The 20,613-nt window shown below is 42.5% G+C and overlaps 1 long non-coding RNA gene across 2 annotated transcripts in view; it reads left to right on the top strand.

Annotated features, from left to right (window-relative positions):
- Positions 1–386: 386 nt before the first annotated feature.
- The window catches only part of LOC134357734 (uncharacterized), a 71,628-nt gene continuing 51,401 nt past the window's right edge, over positions 387–20,613 (top strand). For both annotated transcript variants that reach the window (XR_010020714.1, XR_010020715.1), the window contains exon 1: positions 387–437. This is a non-coding gene — a long non-coding RNA (uncharacterized LOC134357734). The remainder of the gene's footprint in view (positions 438–20,613) is intronic.

Genomic DNA, 20,613 nt, shown 5'->3' with positions numbered 1-20,613 from the left:
TGCAGAAAGTCACGAGTTCAGTCAGCTCCATCATGGGCACTCAGCTCCTTAGTATCCAGGACATCCTCAATCCTCAAAAATGTGGCATCCATCATTAAGGACCCCCATCACCCAGAGCATGCCCTCTTCTCATTGCTACCATCAGGAAGGTGGTACAGGAGCTTGAGGGCACACACTCAACAATTCAGTGACAGCTTCTTCCCCGCCTTCTGAATGGACATTGAAATCATGAACATTTTGTAACCAGGTGACTGCTGAATATCATTTTTTCATTGTTAGAGTGTACTTATGTATTCACCTCGGTAATGCTAAAATAGCTGCCTGTGCCTTTAAGAGAAAATGGTGATGTCATTTTGCACGGGTGGAGTAGAACGAAGAGTTGCCGTGTTCAAGAAAGGACGACGTTCGAATGCTTTTCCCAGGTTTGATGAGGAAAGGTGAATAATATTTGATAATATCCATGTAAATTTGTTTATACTTGTTTGTAAATCCAGAATATCAGTAATTTGACATGTTTTACATGTGGATGCTTAAGATTTTGGCAAGTAAATTGATCAGCGCTGGAGTAGAGTCACTCTGAGTGATTGTGAAGTTCCTTAATTGGCCTACTAGGTTAGTCTTTTTAGTAACTCAACTACAAGGCAATATATTGTAAAGTTTATTTGTCTTTCTTTATTGCTTCATGACCGAATGTGAATATAACGGCAATGTGAATGTATCAGTAATGTGAATGTGTTAATCTCTGTTCATGTAGCGTGAGCGAGGAGAACTCATTTCAGGGTCTAGACTATATGTGTTTGGAAGTTAAGCACATGTGAGCCAAATGTGAGTATATCTCATAGTTAAGATGAGATGTATTTATTCATATTTTTGATGTTATGTATAAGGTACAGGATTGGTGGGATTCTAACATTGTTTGTATTGTTTATTTTAGAATTGTCACTACCGTATTGGTTTTGTATATTTTGTTTTAGTTATTTTCATACTGCATATGTAACAAAGGTGTGGTCTGAAGTTAAACTGAGATTGTAATAGCGGGAACTGTTTTTTAAATTTATTTTGTCGTTTTTATTTTGATACTCTCTTTCTGCAATAAAACATCTAAAACAGATAAAGGAATTTAAGACCCAAAAAAGTATTTGTTGTCCTGCATGTGTATTTTTCCCCAGGTTACAAAAATTACCTCACTACTTTTTTTTACTAATATATATTTACTGTAATTCACTGTTTTTATTATTACATCTTGCAATGTACTGTTGCCACATAACATCAAATTTCTCGACATATGTTGGTGATATTAAACCTGATTCTGGAGACACAGTCATATAAGGGCTCAGACAGACAAACAGACAGGGCATTGTGGCAACAGGCCCTTTCAAACAGAATGTTTAAAACTATGGAGAGCGCTTTAGTCATCAGATTTAGCTTTAATGCATTCCATGCTTATCAATCTCCAGACAGGTTACACAATAGCCTTAATACCATTACCACTGGGACAACATTTGAGTAGGGCCCAGTCACTGCTATGACTGGGCAGAAAAGCTAAAGAACCAGTTTAAAAGGCTGGGTAACGATTTCAACAAACAACGATAAGGGCTTTCCTGGAGCGGAATCAGGACAGCTGCAGCTAAGACCTTGCTACCTGCTGAGTGTTGCCTGGCAACGAGTTCTTCTTCTTCCCCAGAGATTTTGTAGTTCACAATTACGGTTTGCTCAGAGATTTTAAAGGCCTTCTGTTATCCTGTGAGCTGTCTGGATGTTTATTTGCCATTTGGGGAAAATGGAACGTGTTGTTTGCAACCACTTCTAATTTGGAACATTTGTGGGCAAATCTGATCCTTCACAAATTGAAGAATAATAAATGAATCTGTAAAAATGGCCAGATTCAGATCCAGGTAGCAAATAATCTGAGTATTTTCATATGTGGAGAAGTGTGTAATGATACTAAAATTAAAAAAAATTAAAATTAGGCTCAATGTATAACAGAATTCATTGTTAATGATTTGGCCTGGGCCTCAGCTGACAAACCATGCATGCAAACAGGATACACACACACACTGGCTGTAGGGTCCTTTTAAACAGAATGATGGCAGAATGTCCTTTCTGGAATCTGCTCCTTCCTTTTGTCTATTCGATATATCCAGAGCTTTGATTTTTCTGGTGGATGCCAAAAGAATCAGTGAGAAGATACCAGGAGTTGTTCAGGACATGACGATGTGGTGGGGACAGATTTATTTGTAATTTCTGCAAAGAAATATAATTTTTTGAGGATAGAGCAGGATGACCTGATGACTGTTGGACAGACACTAACAGAAACATCCCCTCAGTCGATCGAATCCACGCTGACAATCAACAACCCATTTTGTCCACATCTTCTCATCAACTTTATTCTCCATTCATTATTGTGTACATTATTCTCTTCTCCTTCTCATCAATCCTGCCATATTCTACCACTCACCTACATACCAGGGACAATTTAGTGGGCAATTAACCTGCCGACCTGCGCACCTTAGGGAGAGGGTGGGGGTTGGTGGTCAGAGTCAAAGCACTCAAAGGAAATCCACACAATCACTGGGAGAAAGTGAAATAACTTGCATATTAGATTAGATTAGATTCAACTTTATTATCATTGTGCCAAGTACAGATACAAAGCCAATGAAATGCAGTTAGCATCTACCAGAAATGCGAAGAGTAGTGTTATTTACAAAATAACTGCGAATAAAAAGTAAGTGCTACAGCACACAAATATGGAAGTACTGAGGCAGTACAATATGGGTGCAATATTGCTTAGCGCTGTGATGTGACGTTCAGCAGGGTCACAGCCTCAGGGAAGAAGCTCTTCCTGTGCTTGCTGGTGTGGGAGCAGAGGCTCCTGTAGTGCCTACCGGATGGGAGGAGAGTAAAGAGTCCATGGTTAGGGTGAGATGCATCCCTGATAATGCTTTTCACCCTGCCCAGGCAGCGTTTATGGGAGATGTTCTCAATGGTGGGCAATTGGGTGCCAATAATCCGCTGGGCAGTTTTCACCACACGCTGGAGTGCTTTGCAGTCCGATACGGGACAATTGCCATACCACACTGAGATGCAGTTGGTGAGTATGCTCTCAATGGTACAGCGGTAAAAGTCCGTCAGTATCCTGGGACAGAGGCGAGCTTTCTTGATGCTCCGCAGGAAATAAAGGCACTGTTGCACCTTTTTGATCAGGATGGAGGAGTTCAGGGACCAGGATACCCTGAGTCAGGATTGAACCCAAATCCTTGAGGTTGTAAAACACTGGCTTTACTAAGCCATTCAAGATGTTTCAAAGATCTGGTGTGATTAAGTTGTGTGTTACGGCTTCCTTCCATCTGATTCAAAAAGGTTGCTACTCAGTCATAGGAAAACAGCAGAGGTATGATTTTCAGTTTGTCATTTACAATATAAGCTGATCACTGTGGCAGAAAATGTTTAAAAATGTTTCAGGCCATCTGGTCTCTGCCAGATTTTTGAAAAGATCTATACAATTGACCCTTTGTTTTATAGTTTTGAAAGTCAGTATCCAATTTCCTCATGAAGTTTCCTATTGAACCTTCTACCACAAGACTTTTAAATAGTACTTTTGATATGACAACAATGAGCTGTTGGGGGAAAAAGAAGGAATCTCCCCACCCATCTGTTGGTGAGACTCAGCAAGTCAGGCAGCAGCATCACCTGATCATCTGATAGATCACCTGATCATCTAATAGATCACTTGCTGAGATCCTCTAGCATTGTGTGTGTATTGCTCAAGATTTCCAGCATCTGCAGACCTCTTGTGTTTATGAGTCCCAGCTATCTCCCAGCTATTTGCCAGTTACCTCAGACCTGTGCTCTCATGTTACTGAGTTGCCTGCTATTGAAATCGCTTCTAAACAGACGACGATAAACATTGTTACAACCTAAAATCCACCACGACCAATTAACTTTTTCTTGCCTAGTTATTTTGCAAGCATAGGACGGTTTTGAAAACAACAAACTAAATTACTTAATTATTGAGGAAAGAATTGCAGTTGGAATACTGGCAAGATTATCCCTGGCATCCTTCAATTCTTGTCATAGGGTCATTTACACACCGCATCACCATCATCTTTGGCAATCCGTCCACATCAAGGGGTAGCTAGTTCGGCTGCAGTGAAAAGGTGTGGAAGATGTCACCCCATGTTTTTTTAATGTGCATTAGCTATTGCACCCCAGCTATCACACCAACTTGAAAAAGTGACAGAGGTCTTGACCCACTGGCAAGGAGGCCCAAGGTGGTTTGGAGACCGGGTTCAGTTGCACAGACTTAGCACAGAGATGATGTTAAGCCAGCTGACACAACCTCAGCTATACCTCTGGTCTGAATGTAGCTACCGCAAACCCAATAACGCAGAAACACCTGCCTCAAACTGAAACTCGTGTAATATATCCAAGTGTTCTATTACTCAGCCAAGCTAGCACTTTCGGTCTGTGAATCTGCACAGAACATATGGAGAGCCACAGCCTGAAATTCCCAATGCAGAATATAGCCTAAACAGGGCTCATAAAATTATTGGCTTCTTGGCCCTTCAAAAGACATGCCCTGGCCTGTGCAATCTAAAACTAGTCCAACTTACATAGTTATGCAATTAAAAGTTTGGTAGGTGAAGATGAACAGTCTTATTCGGTTGAGAATGATTATTCTGTATGAGGTAAACTGGGATTCTGTCAATTTCAATACAACTTGGGTTCCCAGAAGCAGTCTGAAGAAAGATTACAGCCATTATCGTACTCCACTTTTTCCACAATTCCACGTTTCTACACTAATCAAGATTCAAAGATTCTAAGTACGTACGCAGTTTACAACCCTGAAATTCGTCTTCCCACAGTCAACCATGAAACAAAGAAAACCATGGGACCCGTTCAAAGAAAAGCATTGAACTCCCAACATGCTCAAAAAGAAGAACAAATCACACAAATGGCAAAAATAAACAAGTGAAAAACAGAGAATATAAAACACCAAGCCACAAAGTCATCAAGAGAGTCCAGGCATATTCAGTCCAGCTCAGTTCAGTCCCCAACCCAGCGCTGTGACTTTGTTATCTGAAGGCTGCTGAACTGGTCTGCCCCAATCAAAATCACAGCAAAAAAAAAATGGAGCACCCAGAAACCAGAAACACATCATAATGTGAACTACAGAGTCCAACTTACAAACTGTGTCAAGACCCAGACCTTGCCTAAGAGCCAGGACTCCAGCAGCATGAACGCAAGGGAGAGCAAGACCATTGTATGTAGGCACCTTCCTCCTGCAGCAGTGAGCAAAAGGGAGAGAGGGACTGATGGTCAGAACTGAACACTCATCTGCCTTCTGCTCTCCTCTTCATTGATTTTAATCTTCCTTGACACTTTAATTGGTGATATCAGTGAGAAATGGAGTCAGTCATGGGCTTGCTTCATGGCCTACAGGCCGCAGACGTTGCTTGAAACCTCACTGAACTCCCTTGGAGACAGTAAAGGGCCAGATTGCTCAAAATACACCACCAAAACATAGATCACAGGCTCCAACAGCAGCAGAAACACATTTGTAAGGAAAAGAAAATGTAAAAGAAGTGAAAGAAGTAGTTTTGTGAATCATTTGGAGGATGTCACCCTTGGTCGTGTCGTTTGCTGGCAGCAACTTCTGCCATACCATTACTCCGTATTCCACAATCCTGCAGCAATCCCACAGGGTGACTAGTTTTGGAGACATTGAAATAAACACATAAGATCAATTTTCAAAGAGCCTCTAAATGGCAACGTGTTGGCACCATCACTGGCCGCAAACATTTTATAAACTCACAAAATAAATTCACTGTGTGCAAGGTCGGCTGTGTGATAGGAGTTTGCAAAACATTGTTGAGCAGATGAGGTTCCTGAGAAAAAGATCACCAACCAATGTAGGCCAGTCTAAACACTCTGTCAGATCTCCTGGCAGGGTTGTACAATTTGTTCTTCTACAAACAGAACAGAGCCAGTGGTTGCCGTCATTTCATAGAAGCACAATTTGGATTTCTATTGTTCCTATGTCCTAATACACAAAAACAGGTTTGCTTCACAGAGGCATTACCAAACACAGTATAAATTCAAGAGCTTTTAAGGAAGTTTGAGATTATTTTTAATGAAAGAGGGAAGAAAGGTACTGAAAGGTGTAGGGATGAAAATACAGAGTTCATGTCCTAGGCAAAGAAGACATGAGTCCAGTTCTGAACCAACTAAAATCAGATTACCAGTTAGACCGAGGTAGGACTGAAGGGAAAGTTGCAGAAGGATCTGAAAATTAACTAGGATTGGAATTTCTAAGGAAACTTCTTTTTTTTTGCATTTGCACAGTTTGTCTTTTGCACGTTAGTTGTTTTGTCAGCCTTTATCTGTGTTTGGTTTTTCATTGAATCTACTGTATTTCTTTGTTATACTGCGAATACCTGCAAGAAAATGAACCTCAGGGTTGTATATGGTGACATATATGTACATTGATAATAAACTTACTTCAAACTTTGAACTTTGGAACCCAAATCCCTGACCCTCTGGCCTTATCCTTCTCAGCAACCCACAATGTTGCCTCTGTAAAGCCCAGAGTTGGGGATTCCAACCCAGATCTCTTCAATCTCTTCCTCTTACCTCCTGGTGCCATTCCTCTGAGTGTGCCAGACCACAGAACCCCACCTCTCCAATTTAATCTCAGTATCGTTCGGAAACTTTTCAAACCCAGAGGCCTCAACACCCCTAACAATGGAGACCTTTGCAATCTTGCCAAGCCCTCTCATTCAGGTAGTGGCTGGACTACAAGGGGTGATTGATATGTTCGTGGCCTAAGGTAGAAGGAGATGCACATACAGGTCAAAGAATTGAACTCGACATGCATGTAACGAGAGCTGTATAACTCATCTCCTTCTACCTTAGGCCACGAACTTATCAATCACTCTTGCTGTGGACCACCTGGAGGTCCAAGATGCTCTCGTTACATGCACGTGCAGTTCAACTCTTTGACTGATAATGCAGAAAGTTTGAAGTTAATAACTCATCTCCTACCTTAGGCCACGAACGTATCAATCACCCCTGCAATGGACCACTTCTACAAAGAAGGGATCCGTATGCTTCACAACTGCTGGACTAAGTGTGTACATGTAGGAGGGGACTATGTTGAAAAATAAATGTGCTAATATTTCTAAAATTGACTCCTTCTACCTTAGGCCACAAACTTATCAATCACCCCTTGTATGTATTAGATTCAGCCACCTGGTACCTGGGACCATTCACGGAGGGTGCTGCAAATAAAAGTCAATCAAAAGATTGGAGAGATGGCGACCCTGTGTGCTAAATGAAATGCAAGGAAACAAAAACAAGCAACATCCTCCCCACCTACCATCCACACCCCACTAACTGCCTCAACCCTTTCCTGTAACTATCACCAAAATTTGTTTCTGTGACTAAAAATATCAAGAACAATTCAGTTAATCTCACTGGTGAAGTCAAAACATTCCACTGTCAGTGGAAGGAGAGAGGCTTCAAATTGACGAGCCTCTGTGCATTTGTTCATCCAATAAAATAGCCAAAACAGCTGGCTGCCTCCTCTGATCATTTAATTCCATAAAGCTGGTGATGTGTTGTATGTTTCCATTCCATCTATAGCCTCTTGAAGAAATGACTGTGCTTAGAGCAAGACTTGCATTCAGTGTGTTAATGCTAAGGAGATCTCAGAATGCTTCACACACAGTTTTGTGTCCTTGAGGTGTTTATATCCATGACAATCAGCACCTTATTTATACACAAGAAACCAGAGACATTAATGGTTGGAGGATAAGTATTGGCTAAGACGCTTATTCCACTTCAAATTTATACCTTCTAGCCATAATGTGATATGTCACCAAAGACACTCGCAAATTTGTACCGTGTACCGTGCAGAGTGTTCGAACTGGCTACATTACTCTCTGGTATGGGGGAGGGGCTACTGCACAGGATCAAAATAAGCTGCAGAAAGTTGTAAATTTAGTCAGCTCCATCATGGCCACTAGCCTCCGTAGCATCCATGACATCTTTGAGGAGCGATGCCTCAAAAAGGCGGCATCCATCATTAAGGACCCCCATCACCCAAGTCATGTCCTGTTTTAATTGCTACCGTCAGGAAGGCAGTGAAGGAGCCTGAAGGCACACACTCAACGATTCAGGAACAGCTTCTTCCCCTCTGCTATCCGATTTCTGAATGGACATTGAACCCTCTACCTCACCACTTTTTAATTTCTATTTTTTGCACTACTTATTTAATTTAATTATTTAATATATACAGACTGACTGTAATTCATTATTTTTCTCTATTTATTATGTACTGCTTTGTACTGCAGCCGCAAAGTTAACAAATTTCACGACATATGTCAGTGATATTAAACCTGATTGTGATAAAGCTTCTGAGAGATTTGATTTGACAAATATATGTTTCACATTGAGGAAAGGTTCAGAATATTTTGGTCCCAGAGCGTCAGATAAAAATGTCCTCATTGAGTTCTCTGAAATAGTAACCTTAATTTATATTCCAGTTTCATGGAGTGGACAGAACCCAGTGGTTCACAGAGAATTATGACTCATTCACATCATGACTGTACACGTGAGAGGAATTTTTAGTATCTGATTACAATGATGCTGTTGTTTCCCCCAACGTCATCCTTGACTTCCCCAACATGGGAAAAGGCAACATATTTTTGATTGCAGTTACTGATCTGTAAAAATCATAGTAGCAAAAGGAATGTGAGTGTTGAGCAAGATATGAATACTCTCCCTGATTCCATTTAACAACAATATAAATTTTAATTTAAAGCTGACCCCACCTCCCTTTGCCCTACCATTGGCCTTGGAGCTTCAGCTACACTGACTTCTGATTCCTTGATCTTCTACCAGTATCTCTCAGTTTCACTGCCTTCTTCAAACACACAGAAAGTGCAACGTCATTTCTAGCCTTCCTTAGTTTGTATTTGCTGTTTGCAAGGTTTTGCCATGCTCAACTTAGTTGCTATGTTTCTTACTTAAGTTTCTGCATTTCAAAACTGCTTCATTTATAGTAAACTCCCCTCCTGAGGAAACAACAGAGGTTAGCCAACACTTCACAGAGAAACATTGGCATGTCCTCACCTTCTTAAGTTGCAGTCAACAATCTGCCACGGTTTCACCAACTGGACTGTTTTCGTACAGTTAATGGTGGAAGCCCGAATTTGCAATAATACCCCATCCCATGCCATTTGAAACCTTGGTGCATTACTTCCCTGTTCCTTTAAGTTGGGTGGGGGGGAATCATCAAATTTATATATTTTTAAGTTATATGTTTTTAGTTATTCATGTGATTTAGTTTTTTAATTATTATATTCTGGAAAGGTGCGAGATTTTAAATTGAGAACCAGTTGTATAGAGAGCAAGTTCCTGGACTGGCATTTAGATGACTTGGATACCAAAGTTCAAACAGTTCATGACGGATGGGAATCTAAATTTAAGTAATTCAATAAATTTACTGGCAGTAATAGCGACCATGAAACTATCAGTTTGTAAAAACCCATCCTACTCACCGACGTCATCTCGGTGTCATAACTATGGAGTCCAGGTGCTGTCATGGGTGCAGCTGAATGAAAATATCAATCATGCACGTGAGAATGCGCGCATTCCAACCACTTAAGGGCTCTTTGTAATTGTATTTAACTCCCTTCTTCATCTTGCTTCAGTCTTGTCAAGTCTTGATCAAATCACAGTGACAACAACATACCCTGCTTACCTTAATATGCACTCTGGGAAAGAAGATTAGTGATTTAGACAGACACTGTTAAAGGAGCGGTATTAATTTAGTTTTCGGTTACCACTTTTGAGCAGCAGTGATGGTAATAGTTTTTAGTTAGTTTGAGAGTTTTTAGTTCGTGGCCCTGTTGGCCTAGCATTTCTTGTCTTCCTTTGCTTTGAACCGTTCTTATTAAAAGTCAGTAACCGTTCATTCTGTGTCTGTGTCTCTCCCTCCGCACTCGGGCCATCACTGAAATCTTTTCATTAGGGAAGGAAATCAGCCTTGGTGACACGTGATTCCTGACCCATCAATATAGTTGACTTGTAATCAGTTTCTCAGTTCAGGGGCAATTAAAGGGAAGAGACAGTAAATGCTGGCGCTGCCAATATTTCCTGTGGAGATGGTGCCAATGAACGCCTCCTCGGGCAACATCTTCTAGATAGTCCACAGAACTGTTAATTTCACTTCTTCTATGTCTTCTTTTTATCTTAAATATATCTCTGGAACTGTTGGAGCCTGCAACATACAGTTTGGAGATCGAGTGAGGGATCTAGTGCTTTGTTGTTGCCGATTAAAGCATAAAGGAAGATTGAAACATCGAGGCAAATACGGAAGCGAGCAATTGTCAGTGCTGACTATCACGTCTGTGACTGACCTCTCACTGCTGCTGGATAAGGTATCTGTGTGTGACAGATATTGGAAGGCCACTGCATTCAAATGGTCCCTTTCTACCTTGATGCTTTTGGAGGATTTACTGGAGTTCTACGACTTATGGATTGGACAAAAGGCTGTATTTCAAATTGGTCTCTTTCAGTTCTATGGTTTTTGCATTCTGTGCTTTTGTCCGTTCTCCCTTGTTGGTGTGATTTGCTAGGATTTTTTTGTCCGGGGGCGGGGGGGCCGGTGGTTGTTGATAGTTTGGGGTTTGATGTTCATGTTGCTGTTTACAAGATTCGTTTCGCGTGGGGGGAGGGGGAGGCTGATCATGTTGCCGTTAGCAAGATTTGTTTTTTTTTGTGCAGAGGCAGGCTTAATATTTTTCTTTGAATGACTTCCATGGCTTTTTTTGTTTCATGGCTATCTGGAGAAGATGAATCTCAGAGTTGTATACTGCATACATACTTTGATAATAAATGAACCATTGAGCCTTTTTTTTTTAACTTTTTATATCTCTTTTCCAGTGATTGAATAAAATAAAGCTTATTTTTGAATGTCTGAAGCACACTGAATCTGTTTCTCAGAAAAGGCAAGGGTGTGGCTTGGCTGGTTGTTATACACTTCCACCTGTTATGGGGGAAGGATATTTGTATTCTATTCACACATGCACCTCCCCCCCCCACCCAATGGAGTCACATGATGTGGTGAAAGGTTCTGTTGATGCACAGGGTCTCAAGCTGACTCTCTCCTAGAACCAAGTGAGCAGAGAATTTATTTTACAGTCAGCAGCAATTATAGATATCTCATTTCCGGTCACTAAATCTGAACAGTACATAATGATGAGGTAAAATAACATGGCAATATTCAGGTCCACTGCACAAATTTATAAAAGGGAGACATTCTGGTTCATTTCTGATGTATTTTGGATCAATCCTCAAATGAAAGGATACTTTTTTTGAATAAGGGGATGTTGCTTTCACCTCCCACAGTCCTTGCATTTAAGTTTCACCCCCGGACTGACCTCTTTCCACAAAGCTTTCATTGATTCAGATACAACAGGCCAGGCTTATTGCAAATATTCTATGTTCTTCGGCTAGCCTCTTGGTAAGGTTTTATTCAGCAAGCTGCTGTGTAGTGGTCATTAGCTGTGTGGCTTTTGTTGTTATCACAACTGTTCCCTCTCTCACTGCTTTGAAGCAAAGGGCATGTTTCTTTGTGTTCCTGTGGTAAACACGAAACTCTCCACATCTTTATTAAGGAGAATGGAGCTATGAGGTGTTATTTCTTACAACGCTGCACTAATGAATGAACATCTTAAACATATCCTTTCCTTTTGTTATTTAAGATGTGACAGTGTCATAGGAGAGACGGCCGGCACTCCTGTCTCCGACTCAAATGTTTCTGGGCTCACTATTCTGCCATTAGAACACTTAGATTTGCAGTGAAATACCATTGCTTGGGAAATGCTGCAATTTCTGAGGTACCATTTTACTCTTGAGATATCAAAATGAGGGCCATGTCCGCTCTTTCCACAGGCTGTGCAAGAGAGTCCTTTCACAAAGAATCAGGGAATCTGATGTTTTATCCAATATTTAATTTCTAACCACTGTCACAAAAAAACAGAAACACAAGGGATTCTGCAGATGCTGGAATTTTTGAGCAACACAACAAAATGCTGGAGGAACTCAGCAATTCAGGCAGCATCTACAGAGGGAAATAAACAGTTGACATTTTGGGCTGAGACCTTCCATCAGGACCTGTTTTGCTAAAAACAGTTTAGAAAGTGATTTCTCTCAATGGTCAGCAACTGCCGTGTTTCCTTATAACTCGGTAATTATTAGAATAATTACCTCTATTTTAAGTAATTACTGTTTTGTTGTTGAGTTCCAGCTTACATTAACCCTGCATTTTCAGGGCAGCAACATAAGTTACTTGATGTGGAGCCTTCTGACAAAGCACTGAAGTGTTTAGACCGCCTCCCGTATGCAGTTACATCTGGGTCAAATGGGACCTGCACCAACTAAGCAACAACCTAGCAACTCAGAGGCAAAAACTAAAGAGAAACAACTTCTGCCAAATTATAATAGACGCCAAAGTTCAGGATCTATTTATTCACAGAATGGAGCTCTCAGATCTGCACAATGGACAGCAGATAATAAAAACTGAAAATACTAAAAATACTCAGCAGTTTGGGCAATATCTGTGGAGAGAGAAACTGAGTCTGAGTTAACATTTTGGGTCATAGAGGCACAGAAAAGGTGGATAATATTTCAGTAACATGAGGAAATTAATGTGCTTACTTAGTTCCTTCAGGTGAAGTAGACTTCTGTTAAATGGTGATAAGTAGAGCAGGGTGGTCCCTCCTACCTTCATGTCTTTCCACTTTCATTGACGGGCTTATCTGGTTTTGTCAACTGCTCCACTGCACACATTGAATGTAACATTTCTGTTAGTCCCAAAAGCTGAGGGGTCAGCTCACAACTTTGTTTATATTCACAGGTAAATCAAGGTGAAAGCCCAGTTGCTCCTCTGTCAGGCATACTAAGGTTTAGAGAAGAGAAAAGGCACAACCGAAGAGCAGAAGCATTGGTTTGAAATGCCCACTGTGTGCAGGAGAGGACTCAAATTAAATCTAATACTGAGATCCTAGGAAGTAGGTGAAAAAAACTTGCAGTTCCATTCTTCGGAGTTAGGAGATCTGGCATGCAAATGCAACAGATTCTCAGTCCTGGAATACAATGGCAATGTTAACACTCGTTTGTGATAACACGGCATGCGCGACAATTAGTGGCAATCAACACAGCTTTGCAGTATAGCTATAATCTACTCAAAAGGCACTAGAAGAACTCAGCAGGTCGGATTGCATCTATGGAAGGAAATGGACAATCAATTCAAGATCCTTCAGTTCAAGATCCTTCATCTGGACCGGTTAAGGTCTCGACCCGAAACATCGACTGTCCATTTCACTTATAGCTGTGGTCTGACTTGCTGAGTTCTTCCAGCACCTTTTCAGTTGCCCCAGATCCCAGCACCTGCAATCTCACGTCAGAACAATTATAAGAAGTGTGTTGTGTATTTAATGTTTCAGTAGTGTTTGGACATATTGTAAATGTTGTTGATTAAGCATTCTTGTTCAACTTAAATAATTCACTACAGATTCTATGTAAAAATACGTAATTGCATTTGTCATGACGTTACCATGTGACACGGCCATGCCTCGCTTAAAGTAAAAGAACGAAGTTAGACTAATATTTCAAAATCCCGTCTTCCTTCCAATTAGTTTAATGTTTTAAATTTACAAAACATAACAAAATATACCGGACATTTTAACCACATTAATCAAAGTTATACCAGTGGTACCTCAGGTTTATTACAAAATCCTGAAAAACAATGTAATGTATTTTACAAACTTCCTATGCTCTTTAATAATGGATACAATCCTGATAATGGAGCAAGACTATGTACTGTAATATCCTGTATTATACATTGGAGCAACAATTCTGTTCTTATCATCATAACTGCAACAATTTAAATGTCAGACAGAGGCAGTGGAAATTTCAGGCTTTATAACCAGCTGTACTGATTAAAGTGACTGGAATCAGAAGTAAAAAGATTAAAAACAAACCCTGAAGAAGGGAAAAATTCAAAATTAAAAGCAGGCCAGACAGGTTGATGTTTCAAAGGCAGCCTGTTGTTCAAAAATGAGAACTGGAAAAGAAGAGGTAGTGGCGCTGGAGCAGAGCAGATTTCTTTGGTGTGAAGCAGTCAGCTCCAATCCAATTTTATTTGGTGTAGAAAGAGCTTGAAATAACTTCCAAGTGAAATCATACCTATCTCATACTGGGCTGGGCATATTCAATCTGCATTTGCCCAACTGAACTTCTCATGGCATTGAATCTGTACTTACAAATGCCTCTATTTATGTGCCACACGTTTCTGCCCAATGTGGCGTAACTTGGAACTTAAAGCTCACAATGTCTGACGTGGAGTGGTCTCACTGAAATCAGGAGTATATTGTTTTCCTTGCTATTTAAAGGGATACCCATTGGCATTAGGAGACCTGAGTGGACAGTGTCACAGATATCTGCACACTGCTCAAACATCATTCACATCTCACAGAGTATTCTACAAGTAAGAAGGAATGTTTTTATTTATCAATGTTCAGTCATTCACGGGGGTGACTCCCTTACTGGAGGCATGACTATAGCCATGCCTGGCCCCTGAAGGTAGCTTAGACACCTTGGGCCATCTGCAAAGAGCCTTCTGTGATGAAGCTTTATCCTATCATTTCTGGAAGAGGATTTAGGATCTCTTTAGTTGCGTCTCTTTCCAGAAATGTTGCCTGACCTGTCCAGTGTTCTCCGATTTTCTGCTTTAGAACATAGAACACAGAAGAGTACAGCACAGGAGCAGGCCATTCGGCCCACAATGTTGTGTCGACCCAGCTAAAAAGCAAATCAAGAAACAATAAAATCCCTCCTACCCATACCATGCCCCTCCATCTTCCTTCTATCCTTGTGCCTATCCAAAAGACTCTAATGTATTTGCCTCTGTCACCATACCAGGCAGCGCATTCTAGCCATCCACCACTCTCTGAGTGAAAAGCTTACACCTCAAATTCTCTTTGAGTCTACCCCCTCTCATCTTCAGTGCATGCTGAAATGCATGCTGAAATGTCTCAACCCAAGCAAGGCTGCAGGACCGGATGGTGTCAGTACCAGGGTGCTCAAAGCCTGTGCCCCTCAGCTATGTGGAGTACTTTGCCATGTATTCAACCTGAGCCTGAGGCTCTGGAGGGTTCCTGTGCTGTGGAAGATGTCCTGCCTCGTCCCTGTGCCGAAGACGCCACGCCCCAGCGGCCTCAATGACTACAGACCGGTGGCATTGACCTCCCACATCTTGAAGACCCTGCAGAGACTTGTTGTGGAGCTGCTCTGGCCTACGGTCAGGCCACACTTAGATCTCCTCCAGTTCGCCTACCAGCCCTGACAAGGAGTTGAGGATGCTATCGTCTACCTGCTGAACCGTGTCTACGCCCACTTGGACAAGCCAGCGAGCACTTTGAGGGAACATACATCAAAGTTGCTGGTGAACGCAGCAGGCCAGGCAGCATCTATAGGAAGAGGCGCAGTCGACGTTTCAGGCCGAGACCCTTCGTCAGGACTAACTGAAGGAAGAGTGAGTAAGGGATTTGAAAGTTGGAGGGGGAGGGGGAGAGGGAGATCCAAAATGATAGGAGAAGACAGGAGGGGGAGGGATAGAGCCGAGAGCTGGACAGGTGATAGGCAAAAGGGGATACGAGAGGATCATGGGACAGGAGGTCCGGGAAGAAAGACAAAGGGGGGGGGTGACCCAGAGGATGGGTAAGAGGTATATTCAGAGGGACAGAGGGAGAAAAAGGAGAGTGAGAGAAAGAATGTGTGCATAAAAATGAGTAACAGATGGGGTACGAGGGGGAGGTGGAGCCTTAGCGGAAGTTAGAGAAGTCAATGCTCATGCCATCAGGTTGGAGGCTACCCAGACGGAATATAAGGTGTTGTTCCTCCAACCTGAGTGTGGCTTCATCTTTACAGTAGAGGAGGCCGTGGATAGACATGTCAGAATGGGAATGGGATGTGGAATTAAAATGTGTGGCCACTGGGAGATCCTGTTTTCTCTGGCGGACAGAGCGTACATGTTCAGCAAAGCGGTCTCCCAGTCTGCGTCGGGTCTCACCAATATATAAAAGGCCACATCGGGAGCACCGGACGCAGTATATCACCCCAGTCGACTCACAGGTGAAGTGATGCCTCACCTGGAAGGACTGTTTGGGGCCCTGAATGGTGGTAAGGGAGGAAGTGTAAGGGCATGTGTAGCACTTGTTCCGCTTACACGGCTAAGTGCCAGGAGGGAGATCAGTGGGGAGGGATGCGGGGGACGAATGGACAAGGGAGTTGTGTAGGGAGCGATCCCTGCGGAATGCAGAGGGGGGGGGGAGGGAAAGATGTGCTTAAGATGTGCACAACTCTTCCTTCAGTTAGTCCTGACGAAGGGTCTCGGCCTGAAACGTCGACTGCACCTCTTCCTATAGATGCTGCTTGGCCTGCTGCGTTCACCAGCAACTTTGATGTATGTTGCTTGAATTTCCAGCATCTGCAGAATTCCTGTTGTTAGCACTTTGAGGGTCATGTTTTTTGACTTCTCCAGTGCGTTCAACACCTTCCGCCCTGCTCTGCTGGGGGAGAAGCTGACAGCGATGCAAGTGGATGCTCCCTGGTGTCATGAATTCTTGATTACCTGACTGGCAGACCACAGTACGTGTGCTTGCAACACTGTGTGTCCGACAGAGTGATCAGCAGTACTGGGGCTCCACAGGGGACTGTCTTGTCTCCCTTTCTCCTCACCATTTACACCTCAGACTTCAACTACTGCACAGAGTCTTGTAATCTTCAGAAGTTCTCGGATGACTCTGCCATTGTTGGATGTATCAGCAAGGGAGATGTGGCTGAATACAGGGCTACGGTAGGAATCTTTGTCACATGGTGTGAGCAGAATTATCTGCAGCTTAATGTGAAAAATACTAAGGAGCTGGTGGTGGACCTGAGGAGAGCTATGGTACCGGTGACCCCTGTTTCCATCCAGGGGGTCAGTGTGGACATGGTGGAGCATTACAAATTCATGGGGATACGAATTGACAATAAACTGGACTGGTCTAAGAACACTGAGGCTGTCTACAAGAAGTGTCAGAGCCGTCTCTATTTCCTGAGGAGACTGAGGTCCTTTAACATCTGCCGGACGATGCTGAGGATGTTCTATGAGTCTGTGGTGGCCAGTGCTATCATGTTTGCTGTTGTGTGCTGGGACAGCAGGCTGAGGGTAGCAGACACCAACAGAATCAACATACTCATTTGTAAGGCCAGTGATGTTGTGGGGATGGAACTGGACTCTCTGACGGTGGTGTCTGAAAAGAGGATGCTGTCTAAGTTGAATGCCATCTTGGTCAATGTCTCCCATCCACTACATAATGTACTGGGTGGGCACAGGGGTACATTCAGCTAGAGACTCATTCCACCGAGATGCAGCACAGAGCATCATAGGAAGTCATTCCTGCCTGTGGCCATCAAACTCTACAACTCCTCTCTTGGAGACACCCTGAGTCAATAGGCTGGTCCTGGACTTACTTATTTCATAATTTACTGGCGTAATTTACATATTACTATTTAACTATTTATGGTTCTATTACTATTTATTATTTATGGTGCAAATGTAATGAAAATCAATTTCCCCCGGGATCAATAAAGTATGACTATGACTATGACTATGACTATGGCTATGCCCACTGGTACTAGACATTTCAACCCTAGGAAACAGGTACTCTCTCTCCATTCTGTTTTTATTGCAGATTATTTTGATTTAGATCCTAGCTCATCCTATTTGATAAATAATGCATTTGCAGGTTCAGATTTTACAAGCCTATCATCCCAGAAGTTAACGATATTTTGTAGGAAGACCTTTGAACTCGCTCTCTTTGCCGGCTGGTGGTGTAGTGGCATCAGCGCTGGACTTCGGAGTGAAGGCTCCTGAGCTTGAACCCAGCTGGCTCCCCTGGCACACTTTCCATCCATGCTGAGTTGAGCGTGGACCTAGCAACTCGACCTCGTAAAAAAGAAATTGCCTGCTACAGGAACATCAACAGCAAAAAGTTGATGGCCTATGCTCTCTCGTGAGTTTAAAAGGCAATTTCCATGTGTTGGGCACATGGCCGAGTGGTTAAGGCATTCATCTTGTGATCTGAAGGTCGCTAGTTCGAGCCTCAGCTGTGACAGCATGTATGTGTCCTTGAGCAAGGCACTTAACCACACATTGCTCTAGTGTCTGTGTGAGGAGTGGGGCTCCACACAGACTTCCAATCTGCGCCTTGTAAGGCATGAAAATGCCCGACGTAGGCCTCTCATGGTTTGAGTCGACGTTCCCTCCTCCCCTCATGTCCTGAAAGTTCTCTCCATTGAGGACAAAGCTTCATTGACACTCAACTTCTTCTACAAAGGAGCTCTTTAAGCAATCACAGCAGATCTCTGCCATCTCTCCCAATCTGCTGCTCACACAGCATTGATCAGCTATTCCAGGCACTGGTTCTGCAAAGACATAATTCATCTAATTGGATTTCAGACTGGAATAGGGGACAACTTGAACAGTAGAATTTACTGTCTTCCCACATGTACAGGCCTATATGTGCATTGCTTATAACCTGCATGTTTTATGAACAGGAAGTGTTTCTATCTACTCTGCATGCAGCTATGGTGGATCATTAGAAGAGTATTTTGATGTTGAATGCAGTATGGTGGAAATCACCCATAGGAGTCCCTCTATGTAAAGATAAACACACTTGGAGGCCACCACTACCTAGAAGGATGGATCCTGCAGATTCAGGGTCACATAAAATATAGAACATTGAGCATTACAGCATGGTACTGGCCCTTCAGCTAAGGACCTTGTGCTGACCTTTCAACCTACTCCAAGATCAATCTAATCAATCTAACCCTTCTCTCCACATAACCCTCCATTTAAGACTTTCTTAAATGTTCCTAATGTATCTGCCTCTGCCACCACCCAGGAAATGTGGTCCACAAACTTACCAATCTCTGTAAAATACCATCTCTGACATCCCTCCAATTCTTTCATCCAATCATCTTAAAATATGTCCTCTCATAATAACTGCTGCCAGCTTGTGAAGAAAGGACCAGGTGCCCACTCTGTCGTGGCCTCTTATCACATTATTCACCTCTATCAAGTCTCCTCTTGTCTTCCTTCACTCCAAAGTGAAAAAGCCTTAGCTTTCTCAGCCTTTTCTCCTAAGGCATGTTCTCAATCCAGGCAACATCCTAGTAGATCTCCTCTGCACACACTCTAAAGCTTCCACATCCTTCCAATAAGAGGTAATCACAACTGAACACAATACTCCAAGAGTGAGATAACCAGGGTTTTATGGGGCTGCAACATTGCCTGGTGGATCTTGAACTCAATCCTCTGACTAGTGAAGGCCAACAAACTATACGTCTTCTTAACCACCCTATTAATTTGTGCTGCAACTTTGGGGGATCTATGGACTTAGACCCCAAGATCCCTGTGTTTCTCTACACTGCTAAGAATCCTTCCATTGACTTTGTACTCTGCCATCAAGTTTGACCTTCCAAAGTGAATCACTTCACACTTTCCTCAATTAAATTCCATCTGCTACTTCTCTGCCCAACTTTGCATCCTGTCAAGGTCCCATTATAACTTACATTGGCCTTCTACATTATTCACAGCACTACCAACCTTCATGTCATCTGCAAACTTACTAACCCACCCTTCCACTTCCTCATCCAAGTCATTTATAAGTATCACAAAAAGCAGTGGTCCTAAAAAAAAATCCCGGCAGATCACCTCTAGTCATCAATCTTCAGGCAGAATAGGCTCCATCTAATGCTATCCTTTGCTTTTTGTTTCCCTGGATCCCAAACCTCCTGACTTCCTGAATGAGCCTAACTTGTTGATTACCTTACTAAAATCCATATACAGCCAATCATGTGGCAGCATCTGAATGCATAAAAGCAGGCAAACCAGTCAGGAGGATTAGTCAAGCATTAGAATAGGAAATAAATGTTATCTGTGGGATTTCTACTGTGGAAACGCCTGTTTACAGCCACCAGGAGAGAAGTGGCGAAGCTGGCATGCTCCACCAGTGGCAATGTGGTGCGGCATCCTGGCTGGAGTTGGTATTGCCCCCCCCCACCCGCCACCCCCAGTATTCACTCAGCAGAGGACAAGCTGTATTGAGGTCGACTGCAGATTTCTGTGGCATTCATGGACTCAGGGTCTGGACTATTTTTTTGTGTGGTTGTATTTTACTGATGTCTTACATGTGTTTGCTATCTTGTATGTGCTGTGTGTGCTTTGTGCTGTGCGTGACTATAGGTACTATGTTTTGTATCTTGACCCTGGAGTAACGCTGTCTTGTTTGGCTGTATTCATGGGTATTCATGTATGGTTAAATGACAATTAAACTTGAATTGAATTGATTGATGGTACCAGATGGGATAGTTTGAGTATCTCTCAGAAACTGCTGATCACCAGGCATTTTCATGTACAATAGTTTCTGGAGTTTACAGAGAACGGTGTGAAAAAAGAAAGATCTAGTGAACAGCAGTTCTGTGGGAGAAACACTT

This window comes from Mobula hypostoma, chromosome 17, assembly GCF_963921235.1.
Source record: "Mobula hypostoma chromosome 17, sMobHyp1.1, whole genome shotgun sequence".
Lineage (NCBI taxonomy): Eukaryota > Metazoa > Chordata > Chondrichthyes > Myliobatiformes > Myliobatidae > Mobula > Mobula hypostoma.
The sequence above is the reverse complement of the archived record's forward strand: the minus strand, read 5'-3'. Positions and strand labels throughout refer to the sequence as shown.